The sequence below is a fragment of the Ascaphus truei genome, chromosome 4, assembly GCF_040206685.1.
Source record: "Ascaphus truei isolate aAscTru1 chromosome 4, aAscTru1.hap1, whole genome shotgun sequence".
NCBI classification, from domain to species: domain Eukaryota; kingdom Metazoa; phylum Chordata; class Amphibia; order Anura; family Ascaphidae; genus Ascaphus; species Ascaphus truei.
Genome location: NC_134486.1, coordinates 197,322,583 through 197,347,375, shown reverse-complemented (window position 1 = coordinate 197,347,375; position 24,793 = coordinate 197,322,583).

Below are 24,793 nucleotides of genomic sequence, written 5' to 3'. Positions count from 1 at the left end.
TATATATATATATATATATATACTGTATATATACAGTATATATATAATAACAATCCCTATACATATACAGTATATACATATACTCTATATATACACTGGCGACACATTTAATTGCACTGCGGCCAGATCCGCAAGCCGGGAGATTTCCCGGCTTGCTAGTGGCCGCCCCTCGGCGTGCCGCGCGTCATAGACGCGCGGTCACGCGTCTTCGGGAGCGTGCGCCCCCTGCACGCACGTCCAGGGGCTCCCCGAGGGAGCCCTGGTGTCCCGCGATCGCGGGACAGCGGCAGGGGGTTCCGGGGGACCCGGCGGACCCGGCAGCGGTAGGGAGAGCGCCCCGATCGGAGGGCGCTCTTCCGCTGCTTCGGCGCGCGCCCGTCACACTCGGGCGCGCGCCAGGCTACTGCTGCGGCACAGAACGGGCAAATGCTCGAATAAACTGTGCCGCAGCAGTATAAAAATATATATATATATATATATATATATATATATATATATATATATTTATTTATATATAATATATATATATATATATATATATATATATATATATATATATATATATATATATATATATATATATATATATATATAGCAACTGTAAATATTACTGTATGTTCATTTGCATGTCTTAGACAGGTCTGCAACCCTGTCTTTCCCCATTGTCATCCAGCATACAGCGCTTCCACTGCAGCAAGGGATTCTGGGAAATGACATGCAAATGAGCACTCATATATATATATACACACAGTATATACACACACATGATGAACCAATATACAAATTAATGTAGAAGGGTTATCAAAACCATACTGTACTACAAATAACACTTCTCCATACAGATACACTACATTACAATGAATTTCCTTTAATAATCCTAACTGATATTACAATCTAAAACCTGACATTCCAATCCATACATTGCATTTACATTGTATAAATGATGCATAAAATCTATGCACCATATACATTCTGCAAATGAATGTTAACAATATCATTGTAAGCTAAATACAAACACTTCCAAATAAGTCAACTATTTTAACCTATCAAGTAAACAAAAATCAATATATACTGTAAGTACCAACCAGAAAACACAATTTAAAACCAAAGCTAACCCTTACAATACCAAGGATTACATCTATCTAATTGTAAAAAACATTATACATTATACACTGGCGACACACTTTATTCGAGCTCGGCTAGTCCCACGAATTCGGGTATACCCGGGTGTATTGAGGTTTGTGACTGTTTTCTGCCCGAGTGCATTGAAGTATTTTCCAGGCAGGGATTGAAGCATTTTATTCCCGCTGGCTGCAATACTGCACAGTATATATATATATACTGCATTACAATTCATGAATTTATGCCATCTGGTAGACTGGCGAAGCATTGCAGCCTATTAAATCCTAATCATTATCATTTAACAGATCAGCCGCCCATCAGCCAGGCATGAACCCAGGCTGGGAAGGCAAACGCAACGGGGCTTGTCAGAGGTGAGGAGCGGCGCATTCCAGGTATCTGCCAGGTACATACTGGGTATTTGCTCGAATAAAGTGTGTCAGTGCAGTACACACATTGAAGCATTGCAATAAACAACATACAGTACAGTAAATACCCTGTATCTCCCTGCCTTGAGTGTAATCTGTGTAAAGCCCCCTCCCCCCTAATGTCTCTGTTAAATCTATCTGCCTGTGTTGCTGTGAGTGCAGTTTATGTAAATGTGAGGAGGGGATTGGATTATAACCCCACCTCCTTGACTGTGGTCTGTGTAAAACCCCCTCCCCCTAATGTTTCTGTTAAATCTCCCTCACTCCCTGCCTGTGTTGCTGTGAGTGCAGTGTATGTAAATGTGGGGAGGGGGGGGACCCGATGTGCATACTTTGAGGTCTAAACACCCTCACCCCCTACCCACATACCGTCACCACACCATTCTGGCCATGGCTCCTCCGCTTCTGCAAAACAGACACAAAAATTAAAACATCCAAAGTAATGTCCCATAACCCCTTAATCACCATAGCGGTTATTAAGTCATTAAGGGGTTAACCCACCCTCACCCACCACTCGGGATGCCTACATACCCTCCCACACTAACCCCCCCCATGAGGCCTAACCACCCTCACCCAGTACACACAAGGGAGGCCTACCCACATACCGTTGGGGAAACACCCCCCCCACCCCCAGTACCCACAATAAAAACAACAGTGACCCACAATAAACATCATTTTATTTATTAAATACATTACCCACCCCCTGTGCCCCCCCATAAATACATGATTTATTATTTTACAAACAGGGTTCATAACGCAGCCCACGCGAGTCCCCGGTGGGCTGGCGGGGCACCTGGACAGACCTACAGGGTACCAGCAGCCCTTTTCAAACAGGTTCTGGAGGCCTGCTGGTGGATCCTGCCAGCACCATGGCCCCCAGGTGGTCTCCTTGTGCCACCATGGGCCACAATTGGGTCCCCACGGTAGGCCCAAGGATGTCTGGGATCCCCGGGTCAGACCCACAGGTGTCTGTGGGGCCTCGGGTGGTTCCCACGGGGGTCTGGGGAACTCACGGGTGCTCACTACGGGTCCGCGGTGCCCCCACAGAAGTGGGACCACACATCATCATCCCCGCACCTATGGGTCGGCAGTGCCCCCACAGAAGTGGGACAACACAGCTTCATCCCCGCAGACTACGGGTCCGCGGTGCCCCCACAGAAGTGGGACCACACATCATCATCACCGCATGTGTCACCCATGGAACCACCAGCCTGATACCCATGAGATACCCGAGGATACCACAGTTGGTCTCCAGAGGTCTCACACGGAACCACGGAACAAACCCTGAATGTAAAAAAAATAAACCTGGCCTATACATTCAATACATACCCCCCCCCCCAACACCTACAGTACAATAATGTGCAAAATAACTATTATCCAGATATGGATAATAGATTAATTGCCCATTATTAAAAACATTAACTAGCATATTAAAATAAATAAAGTAATACTGACCTCATCAATGCAAAGTGTCCGTCGCCAGCAACATCCTTGTCTTGTCCACAAAGTACATTGCCAAAACAAAGCCAATACATTGCAATTACATTCAGATATCAATTAACCCCTTAAACACCTTATCAGATAATAACCGCAAAGGTAATTAAGGGGTTAAGCCACACTGGCCCGATACCCACCCTTCACCCATGAATTTGTACAGTGGCTTCATCATACAACTACAGTTTATATACAGTATATATATATATATATATATATATATATATATATATATATATATATATATATATATATATATATATATATATATATATATATATATATATATATATATATATATATATATATATATATATATATACACAGTATATACACACACATGATGAACCAATATACAAATAAATGTAGAAGGGTTATCAAAATCATACTGTCCTACAAATAACACTTCTCCATACAGACACACTACATTACAATGAATTTTCTTTAATAATCCTAACTGATCTTACAATCTAAAACCTCATATTCCAATCCATACATAGCATTTACATTGTATAAATGATGCATAAAATCTATGCACCATATACATTCTGCAAATGAATGTGAACAATATCATTGCAAGCTAAATACAAACACTTCCAAACAAGTCAACTATTTTAACCAATCAAGTAAACAGAAAACAATTAGCAATCATTATTTACATCCCTAAACAATTGACAGTCCATCCCGAACAATGAAACAATTAACTAATTCACGCCTCGAGCAGAGCAATTCAGCATGTGAAAAAATATATATATGCATAAGGATGCAGTTAACCCCCCGGGGAGACCTATAGTCTCTGGGGTGGAGTCGATGACGTACAGCGTGTCACAATATGTAGACCATTTTTTACAACCTTAGAACATCGACGCAATATCATTCATGGGTTACAAACACACAGTTTATCAAGACATTATGAACTTAAACATAATAAAGATCCTTCTTCCTTGGTAGTCATGGGTATTGAGACCATTAGTTCGACACTTCTAAGTGGAGATAAGCATAAACTTTTAAATCTTAGAGAGACATACTGGATCTACGAATTGAATACACTCAGTCCAGAAGGCCTGAATGATTGCATTGATATCAGCACTGTCATATAATCCCCATTCTGCTTATTTATGTCACCTCAATCTTCCCCTTTTTCTTTTTTCCCCACAAATTTTTTTCCCCGTGTTGGGTGGACACGGAGGTCTGGGTTGAGCATGCTTGACATGTTTCCTTCGTGTTCACCCATAAAGGGTAATCAATAATATTTTCTCACTAAAATCATCACCATTATTCAATTCCTTTACATTATTATTATTCACATTTAATATTGTATTCATCACTTAATTTAGACTCTTAGATTACACATATATAAATAATTCCATTCACATTCTATTATCATAGCACTTTATTTATTTATTTACTTATGAGGAGAGTTGTGTGATTTGCTGTACCGTGCAGTCTTGATGGGCTTGATATATGAGTGGCCTTGGATACATGTCCGGTCTGCATTTTGTTATTTCTTTGCTATATTCGGGTATACACTCCAACTTTATATTTACCGCCCACATTTTATTTCTTCCTCGCTGTTTCTAAGTAATTTCTTAGTTTGGACCATTCCTTCATTAGTAAGCATCAACCAGTATATGTATGAATTTACTATTGGAAGCAAAGGGTCATGTTCTCTATATATTATTATATGATATTGTTGTCTGATTGATTTAATTTATTTTATTGTACTTCTTTCTGTTTTTTCTTTATGGGTATACTATTTGTATTTAGATACACTTAATTTCAATCATATAATACTCAGCTAATTATTGCATATAAGTATCAGTACTTTTCCATCCATCATTTAAGAATGATACATGTTAGGTCTACTCTCCTCAAGCCAAGAATTAATATCTAATATTTGATATCTAATACCATCTAATTATCACTGTGCATTCAGTGGATTTGGGGTATTTTCACTTATATATATTTTCTGTGGTCTCTATTAAAGAGAATGGACAGCATTTGATAGTCTGAGATATTGTGTATAGTGCTTTTAAATGTATTTTTATATTTGTTATTGTTATTAGTATAAAGTCCATTTATTAGTATAACGTCCATGTTCTGTAGTTAGTACAGTGGGTGTTTGTATATGTATAAATTTAGACTATGCAGTTATGTTGATTGTATACACAGGATTCACCAATTACCTTCAATCTAGCTAATTGGACTCGTGGGTATATATATGTCTACTAATAGACCCAGAGCCCAATCCCTGAAGAAGTCAGTTTAGCTGATGAAACGCGTAGGGCCAGGTGTGCAGTGGATCTTCCAACGCTTCTTATGAACCTGCTCGTTATCCCAAGCTGTTTGGTATCTACATCTACCGTGTGATGTCATCCGCTGTCCCGCCGCATCCATCGTCCCCGGAGGGAACCAAAGATCAACTGTTGGTGTGTGCCCGGGGAGAGGATTTGTGGAGAGCCTGATATCGTGAGTTCCTGCTGGCGGTGAACAACGAGGGAGGTATTGGACACAGTGGAGTCACAGAGAAATATAGCAGAAAAACGGCGGTTGATGATCCTCTGGAGCATGAGTATTATCTCATAATATGCTTTTATATATTCTATGTTTGTGAGTTCATTTTATGAGCCTTTTTTGGGAATTAAATTTATTTTTTGCACAGTAATGCACTAGGATTTGGCGCTTTTGTTCTTCTTTTTTTCTATGCAGGTGGAGAGGGAGGTCGTTGTGTCCTCATTAAGAAGCTGCCTGTTTCCTGATAGTGCTTTGTTACATTCCTTTTATTGGACATTTTTTTGGACTCCAAAGGACCATTTGTATTGTGCATTTATAGGAGGTTCCACAGCACAGCATATGTATTTATCCATGTACTATTAATTGGACATCATTGATTATGCAGTTATATTTCACATGTTTTATTTAAATATTTTTATTTAAATATTTTTATTACGTTATTTTATTTATTATATATACATTTTTATATAAATTTTTTATCATATATTTTTCTTATATTCTCTGGCATTTTTACTCAAGCGCAGATCTTTATTGTATATACAGTATATTGTATATTGTATATTGTATATTGTATATATACATATATATATATATATATATATATATATATATATATATATATATATATATATATATATATATATATATATATATATATATATATATACAATATACAATATATATACAATAAAGATCTGCGCTTGTGTAAAAATGCCAGAGAATATAAGAAAAATATATGATAAAAAATTTATATAAAAATGTATATATATATATACTGTACTGCAAGCATGTCAAACTCAAAGCTAACACGGGCCAAATAAACAAGGTTTAAGTTTATGTGGGCCGCAAAAAAACACAAACTCCAGGTACCTCATTCCCGCAATGCTATATTTTGGAGGGGAGTTGTTCCCTACCTGTCTTCTGGGTTAGGGGGGATTCCTATGTCTCCCGTGTGAAGCTTGAGTCAGATCTGGAAGAAAGCAGTATAGGTTATTTCAGTGTAGGTATAGGGCAGTTAAGATATACAGGGTAAATAAAGTATCCAGAGTGTGAGACAGAGAGTGTGGGCGAGAGAGTGTGAGACAGAGAGTGTGGGTGAGAGAGTGTGAGACAGAGAGTGTGGTTGAGAGAGTGTGAGACAGAGAGTGTGGGTGAGAGAGTTTGAGACAGTGAGTGTGGGTGAGAGAGTGTGAGACAGAGAGTGTGGGTGAGAGAGTGTGAGATGGAGTGTGAGACAGATAGTGTGAGACAGAGTGTGACAGAGAGTGTGAGACAGAGAGTGTGAGACAGTGAGTGTGAGACAGAGAATGTGAGACAGAGAGTGTGAGACAGAGATTGTGGGTGAGAGAGTGTGGGTGAGAGAGTGTGGGTGAGAGAGTGTGGGTGAGAGACAGGGGGTGAGAGACAGGGGGTGAGAGACAGGGAGGTGAGAGATAGGGGGTGACAGAGACAGATGGTGACAGGGGGTGACAGAGACAGAGGGTGAGAGACAGGGGGTGACAGAGAGTGAGGGTGAGAGACAGGGGGAGCACTTACTTCTTCACGGAACGGAAGATCACAAGGGAAAATGGCCGATCGTGATGCGCATGGTGCTCAAATGGAGCCTGGCTGTTCTTTGTTTTTTTCCCTGCTCGCGCTAAAAAAAAAAAAAGTCCCTTACCTGCTTTGTGATTGGTGCGCGCTCACAGGATTTTTTGTGTGCGCGCACCAATCACAAAGCAGGTAAGGGACTTTTTTTTTTTTTAGCGCGAGCAGGGAAAAAAACAAAGAACAGTGTGCACTGCATGGGGTGGCCAAATCCAGTCGCCCCGAGCCAAATCCATTCGCCCCGGGGCTGTGGGCAACTGGATTTGTCGAACATTGGTTATATTGGCTGGGCCGCAAAGATAATCTTTGTGGGCTGCATGCGGCCCGCGGGCCGCGAGTTTGACATGCTTTCTGTACTGTGTATACTGTAGGGTAGGTGGGATATAAGGCGCTATACAGTATACTGTAAATATAACATTGCGTGGGGTAATTGGGGTAATTGACTTGATAGAGGGAGAGAAGAGCAGGGGTAAGTGACTAATAATGAAGTGAGTGATAATTAAGGGGGGAGGTGCAACTCACTTTGAAATACTGCACAATGGGTGTCATGGGTGTGTGTTTGAGATATTTACTGTACTCAGTCTAAATTAAAATTTATTGATTTTAAGAATGTAAATTTGATCAAATATGAAAAACATGCATAGAAGACATTATTATTCATACGGTAGAGGACAATAATTGCTAGGGCATTGGTACTGTTAAAAACACTAATGCAGGCCTGCACAACTCCAGCTGTGCTGATTTAGGGATATCCTGAAAACCTGGCCTGTTTGCGGCCCTCGAGGACTGGAATTGTGCAGGCCTGCACTAATGCATTTCATAAGTAAAATTGTAATTACAGTACATAGAGTACAGTAAAGAAAACAAAAATACTTACTCGGTAATGACTGTGGGGTTCCGCTTGACACTTCTAGCCTTAACATGGGCATGATAACTGACAGTGCTTGCTGCTAAAACGAGGCACGAAGTATTTAACCAGCATTGTATCTATGAAATTCGGTGTCCTCTCTTGTACATATCCCGTATTCTCATGCTGAGATCCTTTGAAATCGTTTACTTCAGCATCGCTGCGTTTAGAAATAAACACAAGCACAAGAATGTATATTCGATGTGCAGTCGATGTGTATTCAATGTGCATTGAATCAAGAAAATGGATCGTGTATTTATACTTTAATGGGTCTCAACCTCACTCGACAGGTTTAGTACACAGTACGCCCACTTTTAACATCGGCACCTCGTGTCCATGCCCGTGAAAAAAAAAATTCAAATAGAGACGCAGTGTATAAAAGGTGACACAAATTGCATAGCCTCCCACACGCTGATTTCTATCTGAACTTGCCCTTGTCCAAATACTGCATTGTGCATTATGCCATCTGCTTCCATGGATCACCCCTGATTCTACGAACGCGGGAACCTGCTTGCTTCTGCGTGCCGACCACGACAAAGCGAAAAGTGCTAGCTGTTTCCAACCCATAGCCAAAGCGAAAGGCAAAGGAGAATAAAGAAAACGTTCTGAAGACTCCAAAGGCTAACAAGCCTGGGCCTTATTATGTCACACAAAGCAAAACAAATGGCAGCCACCCATCCACAACGCTGCTCTCCTGGGAACCCCCAGGTCACCTGTCCTGCACCAATCCACGCAGATGTCAACATCACTCCTCGCACAAGATCCAGCTCATTCGCCCGCATGCTGAATGGTTTAAGTTGTGTCAAAATCCCTGACAACTCTATGGTGCAAAAGATTGATCTTCTTTTGGAGACCATGTTGAATAGAGGATGAAATGACAACCCCGATAAGGCCACGACAAGAGATGACAACCTGAAAAGGCACAACAGGAGGAAAGCATACTCCCAGACCACCTTCCCTCGTCCGTTGCCAGAAGCACACCTGCTCCCAGAAGCACAGCACACCCGCTGCCAGACATAATCTTGAGCGACCAGTCCATGCAAGTCTGGGAGAAATACAAGATCGGAAGTGGTGGTGCAGCCCATATATTTGCCCTGTCCATCTTAAAACACCATGTCAGTTTTGAGACGTAGAGCGGTGGACCCACAACATAAACTATGAAGGGAATAAAATCAAGAAGGGTGTGCCAGAAAATTTAAGAAAAACAATTTTGGAGGAAGGGCACCGTTATTTTACTGTTAGCGATCATGTTATGAGAACCGTGAGAGACACCAACAATTGCCTTTTGAGGCATATAAGGGCTCGTCCCTGGAAGGCCAGCCTGTTTGGGAACAACTTTGCTGTTTGATTGCACTGTGCTGTACAGTACAGTAGTTCAAAAATGATAGAAAAATGTTTTTATTAAAAAAAAGGTTGATTGTTTTAAATTGTTTCATTGTTTCATGTTTTTAATGCTTGGTATGCATGTATAATCATTTATTTCTATTTCTATTTCAATTTTGCATGTGCATGTCTGGAGGTGGACGAAGATAAAGTGCAGGAAATCCCCCCACCCTCCCAATACTGGCAGGTAAGACACTGTGCTCCAATATAGTGATACACTGTATACGCAATGCCTTACAGTAAATGCCCTTTACATGCACAATTTTTTTCTTTTCAGAGCTGGCTGCTGCACTAAAAAACAAATGTGATGGACTGTGTGTACTGTATATTGTAGCAGTCTTTAATTTACACAAATCTCCCTCTCTCAATGACAAAAGAACTAAGAACTACTGTACACAATGCAAAGCAGCCATTAAGAAGATGATAAAGATTGTACATTTGTATTAATCATGATTATTTGTATTTTTCATTCTTCACAAATTATCCAGATAAAATGAAAAAATTGTTAACTTTTCAAAAACATGATTCGTATTATGGTTAATTTAAATCAGTCCTTCAAAAAGGGATGTCTTATTTATTTATTTATTTTTAAACTTGAAATTCAGTTTGAATGTGTGTTGGATTCTCCAAAAAGGGCTTATCAATCACAGATTAATTGCTTTGGGGAAGGTGTGGATAAGCATTTCTATTCATGTTGGTTTGTTAGGCTGTGTGTGTGTGAAGTGGTGGGGAAGGGGGAGGTGCTACAATAGTAGTGTGTGTGGGATTAGTGGTTGGTTCATTGAAATCTTTTGACCAGCAGTTGGCAGTTAAACTCATCAAATGTCGAGAAAAAAAAAGGAATGTCTGTGATCGCACTTGCGCATGTGTGCGTGTGTGTGTGTGGGGGGGGATGGGGGGGGATTAATGCTGGATTAATAGTTCAAATAAATATTTTCAACAGGTTATCATAATGTTTTTAACCCCACACCCCCAAATAAAAATCACAGTATGCCACCAACTCATAAAGTGCAGTATAGTGTACATGACTAGTGTAGAATTAAAAGCTAGTGATTGATTCTCAGAATAGCAAAAATTGTTATGCAAGCCCATGTCGAGAAACAAAACAAAAAAAAGTTTATTTCAGACTTGAAATTCACATTGAATGAGAAGTGATTCTCGCCAAAGCCCCAAGAAAGGCTTTTCACACGTACAGTATGCATGCTCATTTGAACCCGGGCTCGGGAAGATTACACTAAGGCACAAAGCCTCCAATTATAAATTAATGTTTTTGGGAGAGGTGTCGATAAGAAGTAGAAATACTTTATCCTTGTGGTTGTGTGGGGGGAGGGAGGGAGAGGGCTGTATGCTGGCTTATTAGTTCAAAGAAATATTATCAACAGCTCATCATAATATTTTGAACCCCAGTTATGCTAACCTCTACATGGGTTTGTGGGAGGATCGCCATGTTTGGGGGGATGCAGGACTGGGGGGTGATTCTGGTGTTCTATGGCCGTTACATAGAGGACCTGATTATTATTTGGGATGGACATTTGGAGGATCTTGAAGTCAAGTTAAATTCATTCAATGAGAATTATATGGATTTGAAATTCACTTTTGACATCAATAGAGAGAAAATAGTATTTTTAGATTTGGAGCTCAGTATTAGTGATGATCTTAAAATTATCCCAAAAACTCATTTTAAGAAAGTTGCAGCCAATGGCTATATACAGTACATAACACAAGTAATCATTACAGAAAGTGGCTGGACAACATCCCCAGGGGCCAATTTCTTGGAATCAGGAGAAATTGTTCTCTTCATTCTGATTTTTTGGCCCAGGGGGAGTTGCTAGTTAAGAAATTTCTTTCAAAAGGCTATGATTCACATGTCATATATGAAAGTTTCAGAAAGGTCGGTGCTTTAAATCGCACCGACCTGCTTGAAAAATCCAAGAGGAGTAAATCTATAGTTACTACTAAAAAATGTGATGAACAAGTAACATTTACCAAATCTCCTCTCTTCATTACTACACATAATAATGCAGCTCAAGGCATAACATCTATTCTAAATAGACATTGGAATATTATCTTGAGTGATCCAATTATTGGCTCAAAATTACCACCAAAAATTCCTGTGGTCTTTAAGAAAGCAAGGAATTTAAAACCCTTATTGCCTCGAGTCGTTTGAAGCATAATTTTGACCATTCTGTGAATGTTACACCTAAGAACGGTAACTGGTCTTGTGGGCGTACAAGATGTCTGACATGTAGACACTTAAAAAAGGTGGATCATATTTCATCATACTGTAATAAATCTGTTCATGCAGTCAAGGGTCAGGTCAATTGCTTATCCACATTTGTTATCTACAGTATAGGTTAAAAAGTTTAATGGGACCACATTATGGGATGGTTTACTGTATCTAGCACAAGTGTAAAGGACATTTAAAGTGGTGTGATTCCACACAATGAGATTTCCTATTAATGAAAAAGCTTGGATTAATCCTTTATATGAAAAATAGTATTTAAACTACAGTTCATCCTGTATTTAAACCCCATTTATTAACTGTCCTCACATACCATACTCTGTAGCAGCAGCATCATTTTTTATTTTTTTTGTATATATACTGCATTACAATTCATGAATTTATGCCATCTGGTAGACACGCGAAGCATTGCAGCCTATTAAATCCTAATCATTATCATTTAACAGATCAGCCGCCCGTCAGCCAGGCATGAACCCAGGCTGGGAAGGCAAATGCAACGGGGCTTGTCAGAGGTGAGGAGCGGCGCATTCCAGGTATCTGCCAGGTACATACTGGGTATTTGCTCGAATAAAGTGTGTCGGTGCAGTACATAACACAAGTAATCATTACAGAAAGTGGCTGGACAACATCCCCAGGGGCCAATTTCTTGGAATCAGGAGAAATTGTTCTCTTCATTCTGATTTTTTGGCCCAGGGGGAGTTGCTAGTTAAGAAATTTCTTTCAAAAGGCTATGATTCACATGTCATATATGAAAGTTTCAGAAAGGCCGGTGCTTTAAATCGCACCGACCTGCTTGAAAAATCCAAGAGGAGTAAATCTATAGTTACTACTAAAAAATGTGATGAACAAGTAACATTTACCAAATCTCCTCTCTTCATTACTACACATAATAATGCAGCTCAAGGCATAACATCTATTCTAAATAGACATTGGAGTATTATCTTGAGAGATCCAATTATTGGCTCAAAATTACCACCAAAAATTCCTGTGGTCTTTAAGAAAGCAAGGAATTTAAAACCCTTATTGCCTCGAGTCGTTTGAAGCATAATTTTGACCATTCTATGAATGTTACACCTAAGAACGGTAACTGGTCTTGTGGGCGTACAAGATGTCTGACATGTAGACACTTAAAAAAGGTGGATCATATTTCATCATACTGTAATAAATCTGTTCATGCAGTCAAGGGTCAGGTCAATTGCTTATCCACATTTGTTATCTACAGTATAGGTTAAAAAGTTTAATGGGACCACATTATGGGATGGTTTACTGTATCTAGCACAAGTGTAAAGGACATTTAAAGTGGTGTGATTCCACACAATGAGATTTCCTATTAATGAAAAAGCTTGGATTAATCCTTTATATGAAAAATAGTATTTAAACTACAGTTCATCCTGTATTTAAACCCCATTTACTGTATTAACTGTCCTCACATACCATACTCTGTAGCAGCAGCATCATTTTTTTTTTTTTTTGTGTGCAGTTAATTTATTTCGGAGTCTTGCAACTTCAAGACTGGGGTGTAACTAGTCCAAAAAGAATATTTACATTTGAAAATCTCAATACGAGAAAAGAAATGGGATGTTTTCCTTTGCTAAATGGGGTGCAGTAATTTTTCATTGGTTTCTTCTCAGTTCTGCCCCATTGATGAATAGACCTCTTTGCTGCTACAGATGTAGTAAGATTTACTGTTTTCCGTACAAAACAAAAGTGTAAATCCTCGGCATTTAATTGCACGTTGCAGCTCCACAAATGCTTAGTGTGCTAGTATGTCTTTAATCTGATCTAGGGTCCAGTACCCACCCCTTATTTCCTTGCCACGTGGTATTCTAAGGCCGCGCTTATAGTGACGACGACGTGACATCGGCCGAAAACAAATGCATTGCTGCCGTCGCGAAAACTGGTTGCCGGCAAAATTTGATTTTTCAAGGGCTGTCGCCTCATGTGATGGCCCTTGAACCAATGAAATGGCCGGAAACCCGCGATGCCGCCGCAAAGCAAAATATAACTTTTGCCGGTGGCGATGGCTACGGTGACGTCACCCGTCGTGTCGCTGTCACCATCGACGGCACTATAGGCACGGCCTTATAAAGCATTTATTTTGGCTCAGGTTGTGCCTGATGTGATTTTGGCACTTTTTCTCATTGTTTTCATACATGGAAAACTTAGCAATAATATACTGGTAGATGTCAGAGAGAGAGACCCTCTTCTCAGAGCTTTCCAGAATGGCAAAGTATATCAGAGCCACGTAATAATATGGAGGTCTTTGCCACAATTCTTCTCTTCCGTGTTTCAATTTGTTTCACAAGGCCACTTTCTCACTCTCCATACAAGCAACTTTTTTTGATACAAGTACTGTATGTACAAGGTGACACAGGACATTGCAATGCTATGTTTCAAATTATAATTTTTTTGTGAAGTTGTTACATTGTATCTTGTATAGAAACAAGTGTGAAGATTTTTCCAGGTGCAAAATGGCATGGGTTAAGATACTGTACTGTATTCAATGCGCCATTTGGCGTATGCAATAAATTAATCATACAGTGTGATGGGAGCTTTGTGACAGGCTATTAACAATACACCCCAAAAAAATATATATCACTGGGTTGAACTGGTACGAGACTTAGATATGATAAAATATAATTTATTCCTTGATAAAGGTGAACACAACAGATTATACAAATAACAGGCAAAATATGGACACTTATTTAAAGATGGAAATTATGAAACAGTCACATCTGGACTGGCAGTTCATACAGCACTCTTCATCATCCCAAGACACGAAAAGCCATGAACATGCCTTGCATGCAGACATTGCATAGCAATTCTCTCGCAATCAGGTAACAATTCAGATGATATCAGAAGAACGAACGAACAACAGCCATAGGCTGGGCCTGGTTCTTATACAATTATTTCCCTTTGAACACAACCTAAACCCAGCCCCTCTCATAAATCAGTGGTGCAGTTGACAGTTTTCCTCAGAATAAAACTCCTCCCACCCAAGGCCGTTTAAAAAGTGCTTTTCCCTATCTAAATAACTTCATAACTTCAGTTGAGTAATACCTACCGGCACGCAAGACATATTAATACATTCCGGCCCGCGTGACGCTCCCAATGAGACTAAATATTACCATGTAGTACTAAAATTAAGAGAGATATTAATATCTGGCTCTTAGTATCTGTTAGGACCGGCTAAACACCAGGTGTCTGTAACCGTTAGTTGCGAGAAAGTCCCACGAATACACATATGTAACTCTTAGCATGTTCAGCCAAGGACATCTCATAATATTCTTATATTTAATAAGGTCACTCATTCTGATTTTCTCCTTGGGTAACCGCCCCCCTGGCCCCCATGAAAAAACCCTTTGAAGCAGGGACCCCTGGGTGGTGGACATTTGTCACCTGGTGCTAAATGTCACACCCAATGCCCCCAGCCTGGGTCTAGCTGTCTCTACCAGCAATATACCCTTGGCCTGCAAATTAGGTATTAACATACTGTACACTAAAAAACCCTTCTGCTTTTCACACCCAACTTCAATCAAGCCTTTTGAAGTCCAGATTTTCTGAAAAGACACCCCACAGTTGTATTTTCTTCAACTGTAGCTTATTAACCCCTTAAGCCCCAGTGTGTGTGGTGCAGACACTGGCCCAGAAACAATACATTTTTTTACAGGGGAATAAGCATTTGGATATTGGAACGAGGTAAAAACACATTACTGGACCTCAGTCCAGTTAACCCCTTGCTTCCCAGGTGAGGATAAAGGGTGGCCAATTGGGGTGTAACCCCTTTAATCCCGGGCCAAATCCTCCCCATCGTCACACCTCCCCTGCTCAAGGGGTGCCTGGTGCCCCAGCTGCCTCCCCCTGGCACTTTGATTCCACAGGCGCCCTTGAAGCACTCAATAAGTCCTGAGGGATTGGCCTGGCAAAATTGTCATCCGGCATTGTCCAGTACATTGTCCTGGCCACAGTGGATCGTGAAGTCCAGATCCTGCGGAGCAGGGCTCCACCATGGCCGCTGGGCATTCTCCTTTGCCTCCCTCTGCCCCAACCCAGTGCCTGGTGAACCAAGTCCATGGTGAAGGGGCCCTTTGCAGACCAGGCTGCACACTGCCCAGAAACTGGCATGTCTCTGCACCAACAGGAGACCAGCTATCCAGCACAGACCGTCGCTTTCCTGTCAACCTAGTCTGGGAAAGAGCTATGTCACTATCCTGTAGGGACCCTACCTGCCCTGGCCCTATGCCCACCTGTAGCTGATCTGCTATACTCCTGACTCTCCTCCCTGGCTGCCTATCTACCCACAGCCCCTCCTTTGGGAACCCTGGGGAATCTGTCAGGGGGGTCACTCCTGGCCAGTCAGAACAAGGGACCTTCTGCCTACCTAGCCCATCCCTAGCTTCTTCCAGCTGCCTGACACACCACTGACCTCCAATCTCCCCCTGCTCCACGGTGTCTCCCTGCCTAGCCTCTCCTAGGCCCAGCACCTCAGCCCCTGCTGATGACTCCTGCTGCTTACCTCCCTGCAGCCCACCTGCACTCCTCTCCCCCCTGGGCAAGCCTAACCCAGACCCTGGAACTACCTGAGTGCACCTACCTCCCTGACCTTGTCTCCCCCTTACTAGGGATGAGCTCAGGGGCACCTCTCCAGATACAACCGCCTTAGCTCTTGGCTGGCAGGTATCCCTGTGGTGGCACAAGCCTGCCACTGCCCCGGGTACCCCCAGCCCATAGCAAGGCTGAAACAGGGGGTTGCTGATCTGAGACATCCCCTGAGGCTCTGCCAGGGTAATGGGAAATTCTAGCTGTCATACCTGCTGCTTTCCCTCCCCGGCTACCACTAGCCCTTCTTCTCCCACTGAGATCTGATGCTGGCTACCTACCTGCAGCCTCCCCTCACTCCGCTTCTCCCTAGCTAATCCTAACCTGGATCCTAGGGACACCTGAGTGAGGCCATCTCCCTGACACTGTCTCCCCATTACCGGGGATGAGCTCAGGGTTGCTGGTGCAGATGCACCCACCTTAGCTCCTGGCTGGCAGGTAATCTGGGGGTGGTCTAACTTTGCCACAACCCCTGATACCTCCAGCCCATAGCAAGGCTGCAACAGTGGGGCTCTTAACCGAGAGTCCCCTTGCTGCTCTGCCAGGGTAATGGTGCAATCTGGCTGGCTCACTTGCTGCCTTCCCTCCCCGGTTCCCACTGGCCCACCCAACCCTCTCCCAGGCAATCCTACCCTAGAGCTGGGTGCTAACGGGGCTAGCCCCTCTCCCTGAAGCTGTGCCCCCATTACCGGAGGTGAGCTCAGGGTTGCTGGTGCAGATGCACCCACCTTGGCTTCTGGCCGGCAGGTAATCTGGGGGTGGTCTAACTTTGCCACTACCCCTGAAATCTAGGGGTGGTCTAACTTTGCCACAACCCCTGATACCTCCGGCCCATAGCCAGGCTGCAACAGTGGGGCTCTTAACCGAGAGTCCCCTTGCTGCTCCGCCAGGGTAATGGGGAAGTCTAGCTGCCCTACAAGCTGCCCTTCCTTCCCCTCCCCTGGTACCCCTATCTCCTGCCACTCCCAGTCACCCGTATAGTGAAACAACAGGGTACAGTCATAGGGAAAAATAAGTCAGAGTCAGTCTGCGACTTGGTCTGACTTACCTCGCTGGTCCCCGCAGAGACCGCCGCCTTCGTTGGTCCCAATTGCAGGGGGACTGGAGTGGCCGCCGCCGGCACCATCTGGGCTGGGCAGCAACGGGCCGCTGCCGCGACAGTGCCCGGGTGTGGTACAGGTACAACGGTGCAGGACAAGGGTCCCAGGTCTTTGTGGAGGAACACAGCTCCATGCAAACTTGGTAAAATAACCCCCTCCCGCAAACCCTGTCCCTCCCCCCAAATAAAATTGCCGCCGGCAGGATGCCGGAGTGGCGGCTTCTTCTCCGCAGCCGCCGGTTCTCCGCCGGGATCAGGTGGATGGCCGCTGCTCTCCGCCGCTGTTGCTGATGCAGCCCGTCCAGGTTCTCCAGGAGACGTCCCGAGGAGGGTTGTCGCCCTGGCTGGGCGGGAGCCATCAGAGGATGCCGCTAACTGGTCATCTTTACCGCAGCTCGTGTGCGCTGGCCCTGAGGGGCTTCTTCGCTCGACCGCGCATGGTCCGGGCACTGGGCATTATTGTGGCCCATTTGCTGGCAGTGCCGCAGCGGCTGCCGGTGCTTCTCCGCCACCGGTGGACTAACCCCAGCAAGGGGCAACGGAGTCCAGAGCGGGGTTGCTTGAGCGCCTGGCACTGGGAGGGGATAAGCGGGTCGGTGTGGTACCGACGCCAGGAACTGGGTCCAATTCGCCGGGAACCACGTCTTGCCCAACGCACACACCAGTGCCAGCTCTTTCAGGGAAAATGGACGGACCGCCACAACGGCCATTACCTCTCCTGGTGCAAGACTTCCATGGTCTCCGAGACCACCCGCTCCCTCCACAAGTCTCTGCCGTCCCGGAGCTGGGTCCATTTACTGCTCTCCGGGCGGTTTGATGGTTACAGCGGCTGCAGCTGTGGATCTTTGCTCAGCCTGCCAGGTTTCATGCTCACCGATCGCTGCCTCTCTCTCAGCCTTGCCTGCTGCTGGTCCCCACGCCGACTTGATGCACTCCTCCAATCTCGGTGCCCGGCTCCAGTCAGACGGATGGCTGGCACTTTGGTTCTGGAGGCAATGCTTCTCACAAGTAGGGGAACAGTGAGGAGGTGCCATATCTTGTGTTATATGTTGTACACTGTGTGTTCAATATCTTTAGTCCCAGGAACTCGCAATTACCATCGACTTCCCACTGTATCACAGTACCCCGCAGAATACTGTAATCCAGGTCCAGTTCAATCCCGCCGCTTGCCACCAGTTTTATTAATAAGCCTGTGACGGGAGCTTTGTGACAGGCTATTAATAATACACCCCAAAATATATATATATATATAACTGGGTTGAACTGGTACGAGACTTACACTGGCGACACACTTTATTCGCGCTTGGCTAGTCCCACGAATTCGGGTATACCCGGGTGTATTGAGGTTTGTGACTGTTTTCTGCCCGAGTGCATTGAGTTATTTTCCAAGCAGGGATTGAAGCATTTTATTCCCGCTGGCTGCAATACTGCACAGTATATATATATATACTGCATTACAATTCATGAATTTATGCCATCTGGTAGACACGCGAAGCATTGCAGCCTATTAAATCCTAATCATTATCATTTAACAGATCAGCCGCCCATCAGCCAGGCATGAACCCAGGCTGGGAAGGCAAATGCAACGGGGCTTGTCAGAGGTGAGGAGTGGCGCATTCCAGGTATCTGCCAGGTACATACCGGGTATTTGCTCGAATAAAGTGTGTCGGTGCAGTAGATATGATAAAATATTATTTATTCCTTAATAAAGGTGAACACAACAGATTATACAAATAACAGGCAAAATATGGACACTTACTTAAAGATGGAAATGATGAAACAGTCACATCTGGACTGGCAGTTCATACAGCACTCTTCATCATCCCAAGACACGAAAAGCCATGAACATGCCTTGCATGCAGACATTGCATAGCAATTCTCTCGCAATCAGGTAACAATTCAGATGATATCAGAAGAACGAACGAACAACAGCCATAGGCTGGGCCTGGTTCTTATACAATTATTTCCCTTTGAACACAACCTAAACCCAGCCCCTCTCATAAATCAGTGGTGCAGTTGACAGTTTTCCTCAGAGTAAAACTCCTCCCACCCAAGGACGTTTAAAAACTGCTTTTCCCTATCTAAATAACTTCATAACTTCAGTTGAGTAATACCTACCGGCACGCGAGACATATTAATACATTCTGGCCCGTGTGACGCTCCCAATGAGACTAAATATTACCATGTAGTACTAAAATTAAGAGAGATATTAATATATGGCTCTTAGTATCTGTTAGGACCGGCTAAACACCAGGTGTCTGTAACCGTTAGTTGCGGGAAAGTCCCACGAATACACATATGTAACTCTTAGCATGTTCAGCTAAGGACATCTCATAATATTCTTATATTTAATAAGGTCACTCATTCTGATTTTCTCCTTGAGTAACCGCCCCCCTGGCCCCCATGAAAAAACCCTTTGAACCAGGGACCCCTGGGTGGTGGACATTTGTCACCTGGTGCTAAATGTCACACCCAATGCCCCCAGCCTGGGTCTAGCTGTCTCTACCAGCAATATACCCTTGGCCTGCAAATTAGGTATTAACATACTGTACACTAAAAAACCCTTCTGCTTTTCACACCCAACTTCAATCAAGCCTTTTGAAGTCCAGATTTTCTGAAAAGACACCCCACAGTTGTATTTTCTTCAACTGTAGCTTATTAACCCATTAGGCCCCAGTGTGTGTGGTGCAGACACTGGCCCAGAAACAATACATTTTTTTTACAGGGGAATAAGCATTTGGATATTGGAGCGAGGTAAAAACACATTACTGGACCTCAGTCTAGTTAACCCCTTCCTTCCCAGGTGAGGGTAGAGGGTGGCTAATTGGGGTGTAACCCCTTTAATCCCGGGTTCCAAATCCTCCCCATCGTCACATATAGGTCTCACTAGGAAACATTGCACACATTCATACACCATTTAAAAAAAACATAAAAAGTAGACAGAGCTTGCGTGGGCATAGGCAAAGATATTCAGTGCGCTTACTGAATTGCAATTAAAAAAATAACCCAATAAATAATTCTGTCAACGGTCCGTGGCTGGCACGAGGATGAGGTGAATAAATTGTTCACGCTTTTGTAATCTCACGCCTTGTCACGGTATCGAAAACAGTAAGTCCTGCTACATCTGTATGTAGAACTAATATGTTTAGTGTTTGAAATCTATTTAAATTTTCTTTTTTAATAACTTGTATTATAAATAAACAAAAACATAATAAATAGTTGTGCTGATCTTGTTTTTAAATGTCCTACTTATTGTTTAATTCTTGATTTTTTTTATTTATTTGACTCAGAAGGAACCTGTACTGCAAAAGGCTTTTGTTATTTAAGTACAGAATTTGTTACTTACTGTATTGTGCTTTGTTAATGATAAGGTTGGCACTTTCGCTGTTGTAAAGGGTTTGTTTCTACAAGTTTGTGGAAAATGTTGAAGATTTTGTTAAATTCTTTCAAATATTTGGAAATTTGATATTTACAGTATGTTATAAAATGTATGTTTTACTTTGGCAAACATAAAGGTTTGCCCAGTTTAAAAAAAATAACACATTTTGAATTTCATAACGGTCGGATTTAAACCTGCAAAATAGTTGAACCTTAATACAAAAAGTATACAATATGCATTTTATTGCTATAACTGCATATGTTTTGGAATTTCTAGAATACACATTTAAGTTGGAAAAATAGGTATTTGCATTACATTTTAACCTTTGTTTAATACTCTTCTTGAAGCATCTATTTGCTTAGCATTTTGATTCATAACACTGGGATTCTCTTTCAAATCTCCTACATGTCTATAGTCTATGTACTTTGCATAAAAACAGATTAGTTGATATCACACAATGGTACATGAATGGAAAGTGGAGTCATAATTTAATGTGATGCTTCAAACATGATCTTGTGTGCTTCTTCATATAATCTTCTATTTTTACGTAAGGAAATTGTTGATCAGCTCCAAATTCTTTCTTCTACTCACAATACATTGCTTAGTTCTCATGAAGTACGTAATTTGAAATATTACACCAACATTTTTTAAATGCTTCTTCATAAAATGGAAATGTTTGTTAACATTTTAATACCAAACCACATGCCATTTCTCTATTACAAATGTATCAGCTTCTGGCATTTGATTTTCAATAGGACATTTCCTAAAGTTTGCCATATCTGTTTTCTTACCTGTTCCCAGTCCCTCTTCAACATCCTTTCATAGTTCCAAGGGACTTAGGCTGAAAGTTAAATTGTCTGCCAAGTTGAGCTCACTACCTTGTCAGTTATCTTATCCAGTGGAATATATTTTCAGCTTCATTCTTCTGATGGGTGCCATTGTTGACATATGATCCTCAGGGGCTAAGTCTGAAAGATGGAGTATGGGAAGTAGCTACAATGAATGCATGAATATGTATATACAGTACAGTATTTGGCATTATACCTGTAGATACTGCATAAACCTAAGTAGAATCTTATGAACAAAAACCAACCTATTCATAGCATTATATTTTGGAAAAATTATATTATTATACCCTCAATGTTGGGATATTTTATAAATGTTTTTATTTATTGAACTATACACTTTGAGACAGGTAAACATATTCACCATGCATTTAGTTTATTATAAATGCAGAATAATACACAATCGAGTTATGCATCGAGATTCTGAGGTATACCTATACATGGTATTAGTTTTTTGTTTTCTGCCATTATATTCACCTGTGGTGCGCAAAGTGGGGGGAGCGCCCCAAGGCAGGAACAGGATTGTTTTTGGGGGCTGCGGGCGGTTGCAGAGGCCCCATGCTCTTCCCCCAGGCAATTAAATTAAATGATGGGGATTGCGTGAGGCCTCTGCAACCTGAACTTACCATGATTCGGAAGGCTGCTGTGACGTGTCACCATGGCAATGCAGCATCAAATGACGCTGTGGTGTCATGTGGAGTGACATCACACACGTCTCCATGGCAAAAGGGTCACGTGACGTCATGTCACATGACCCCTCGGCGTCATATGACGCTACCGAGTAAGATAAGGGGGGCACAAGAGCAAGTGGGAGCTGGCAGGGGAGGCGCAGCGCCAAAAGTTTGCGCTCCTCTGATCTACACCCCATTTAAGAAATGTGTTCATGTATCAAAATAACTCAAGCTTTTCAAATTATATTAAGCTCTCTATCTGTACTTATTCAGCAGGTACATCACCTGTTTTGGGGTCCTGTTTCTAAGGCCTTGGCCATGTTTGGCGCTTGCTGGCGGAAGCATGCTGACGCGTGCTATCGCTCAGCACTGAGCCACTACAGCCGCAATTAGAGTGGCTTTAGTAGGGGCTCACCTGAGCTCCGTGCGCTTGCGGAAGCGCAGGTCTTTGGGGAATTTAAAATTCCCCCGCTTGCCTGGCAAGATAGGCCGGTCACGTGAGCGGTTCGCCCAGGGCGAACCAGCTCCGTGACATCACTGGCCCACCCCCGGCCAGTGCCACGCCCGCCCCCGGACCGCCCCCGGACCGTCCCCCCCTGACGGCCTGCTGAGAACGCTTGCGGTAAGCAACCGCAAGTCCAGGGAAAGCACCCGCTTTCCCTGAGTCTCAGCGCGCCTCAGCACGCCAGCGGTAAGCGTGTCCAAGGCCTCGGTCCCGCTGCGCTCGGTGGCGCGGGCGGCCACACGCGAGTTCCCCACCAGCAGGGGAATCCTGCGGAGCCGGTCCCCCCTGGCTGCACAGCTTACTACATGCTGTGGCGCGTCAGCCGCTATGGGATACAAGAGAATGGTGTTCCCTAGCGTTGACGCGTCACGTGGTGTGGCTGTGAGCCAATGGGGAGGGGAGGCATCGGGAGGAGGAGAGGCTTCGGGGAGCGGGGAGGAGTGTGGAGTGAAAGCGTGAGTGCCTGTCTGTGTGTCTGTCTGAGTGCGTGCGTGCCTGTCTGTGTGTGTGTATATGTGTGTGCCTGAGTACGTGAGTACCTGCCTCTGTCTGTGTGTGTGTGTGTGTTGCTTTACTTACCCGAGCCGTGGAGGGAGGGGGGGGAGAGTAGCGGGTCCCTCCGCTCAAGCCACGCCCCCTCCCGCTCAAACCTCCCACTCCCGCCCACCTCCCGCTCCGGCTCCCGCTCCCTACAGACCGCATATCGTGGTCTGTGTATGTCAGCGCCCCTCCTGTCTGCAGTGCGGGCGCGCTGACTCTGGGAGCGGGGCCTTAGTCTAAGAAGGACAAGCTTTACCAATTGTACCTTATTCTCATAGCACATGAGAGCAGGGGAGAACTCTTTTGACTCCTTTTCCCAAATCTAGAGTTAATTCATGCAGTTGTTGACTGATGATATATTGATTCATGTACATTTTAAAATATTTTTTTTTCAGAAGCACATTATCACCACACCTATGGGCCTATTGTAGTAGATTTGATAACTTTACTGCTATCTCGAATCTTTCAAACCGCGAGGTAGGAAAATGCCAATACCACTTGGCGTAGCAGCAGAAAAGTGCTCTCCCCCTGCGCTCTTCTCACAATCTGAGCTATACAGGGAGAGCCTGCCTCTCCCTGCACAACTCTCACAGGCAATCACAGTGTTTTTATTTGAATTTGAATAATAGTGTGCGGATGCACGGGGTCTCCGGTGCTTAACCGTATTAATTTCAGGTCTGGGGAACCCCTGCTTCCTGAGATACAGACCCCGGTATGGGTGGCCGGCATCTCCTATGCATTTAAATGTCCCGGTCACGTGACGCAGAAGATTTTAACATTGTATGGGGATAACGGCACCCCATAACAGGGCCTGTAACTCAGGACCTGAATTCAATGCGGTTCAGCTCTGGAGACCCCCTGATCCCACATACTAGAATTAAAATTAAAATAAAGACAACTTATATTGCCACTAAGGCAATGAAGGTGTTAAACTAGCGTACCCTATTTATTGGGGCTGAGTGGTAGATAAAGGGGTAGTTGCCCCAGTGTGGGTGATTAGGCCTGCTGGGAAGGTTGCTGGAGGAGTTAACCCCTTCACTACCGTAGTGGTGGGAACCTCTATGATAATGAACCACACTTGCTACCTACCCGAGAGGCCTAACCACCGACCCTTGGGGCAACTACCCCCTTCATCCAATCTCTCTACCCCCAACAAACATTAAAAAACACAACAACCATAATACCACCTCCTCAACCCCCAACAAAACCCCCCACCCACCCCCAAACCCATACAGTACAGTAAAGGGCAAAATTATTATTATAAAGATATGGATAATACTGTAGCTCATTAAAAAAAATGGTGGCGATTCCCCACAGTCCCGGCACGCATGCGCAGGGCAAGCAGGGCCCGCTCACCCCCCGCTCCCAACGCGCATGCACAGGGCCCGCTCCCCCCCGCTCCCAATGTGGAATGGAGGGGAAGTACCTGCTGCTCCTGTGGCCTTCTTGCTCCCCCCCACAGCCAGGTTCCCACGTGCCCC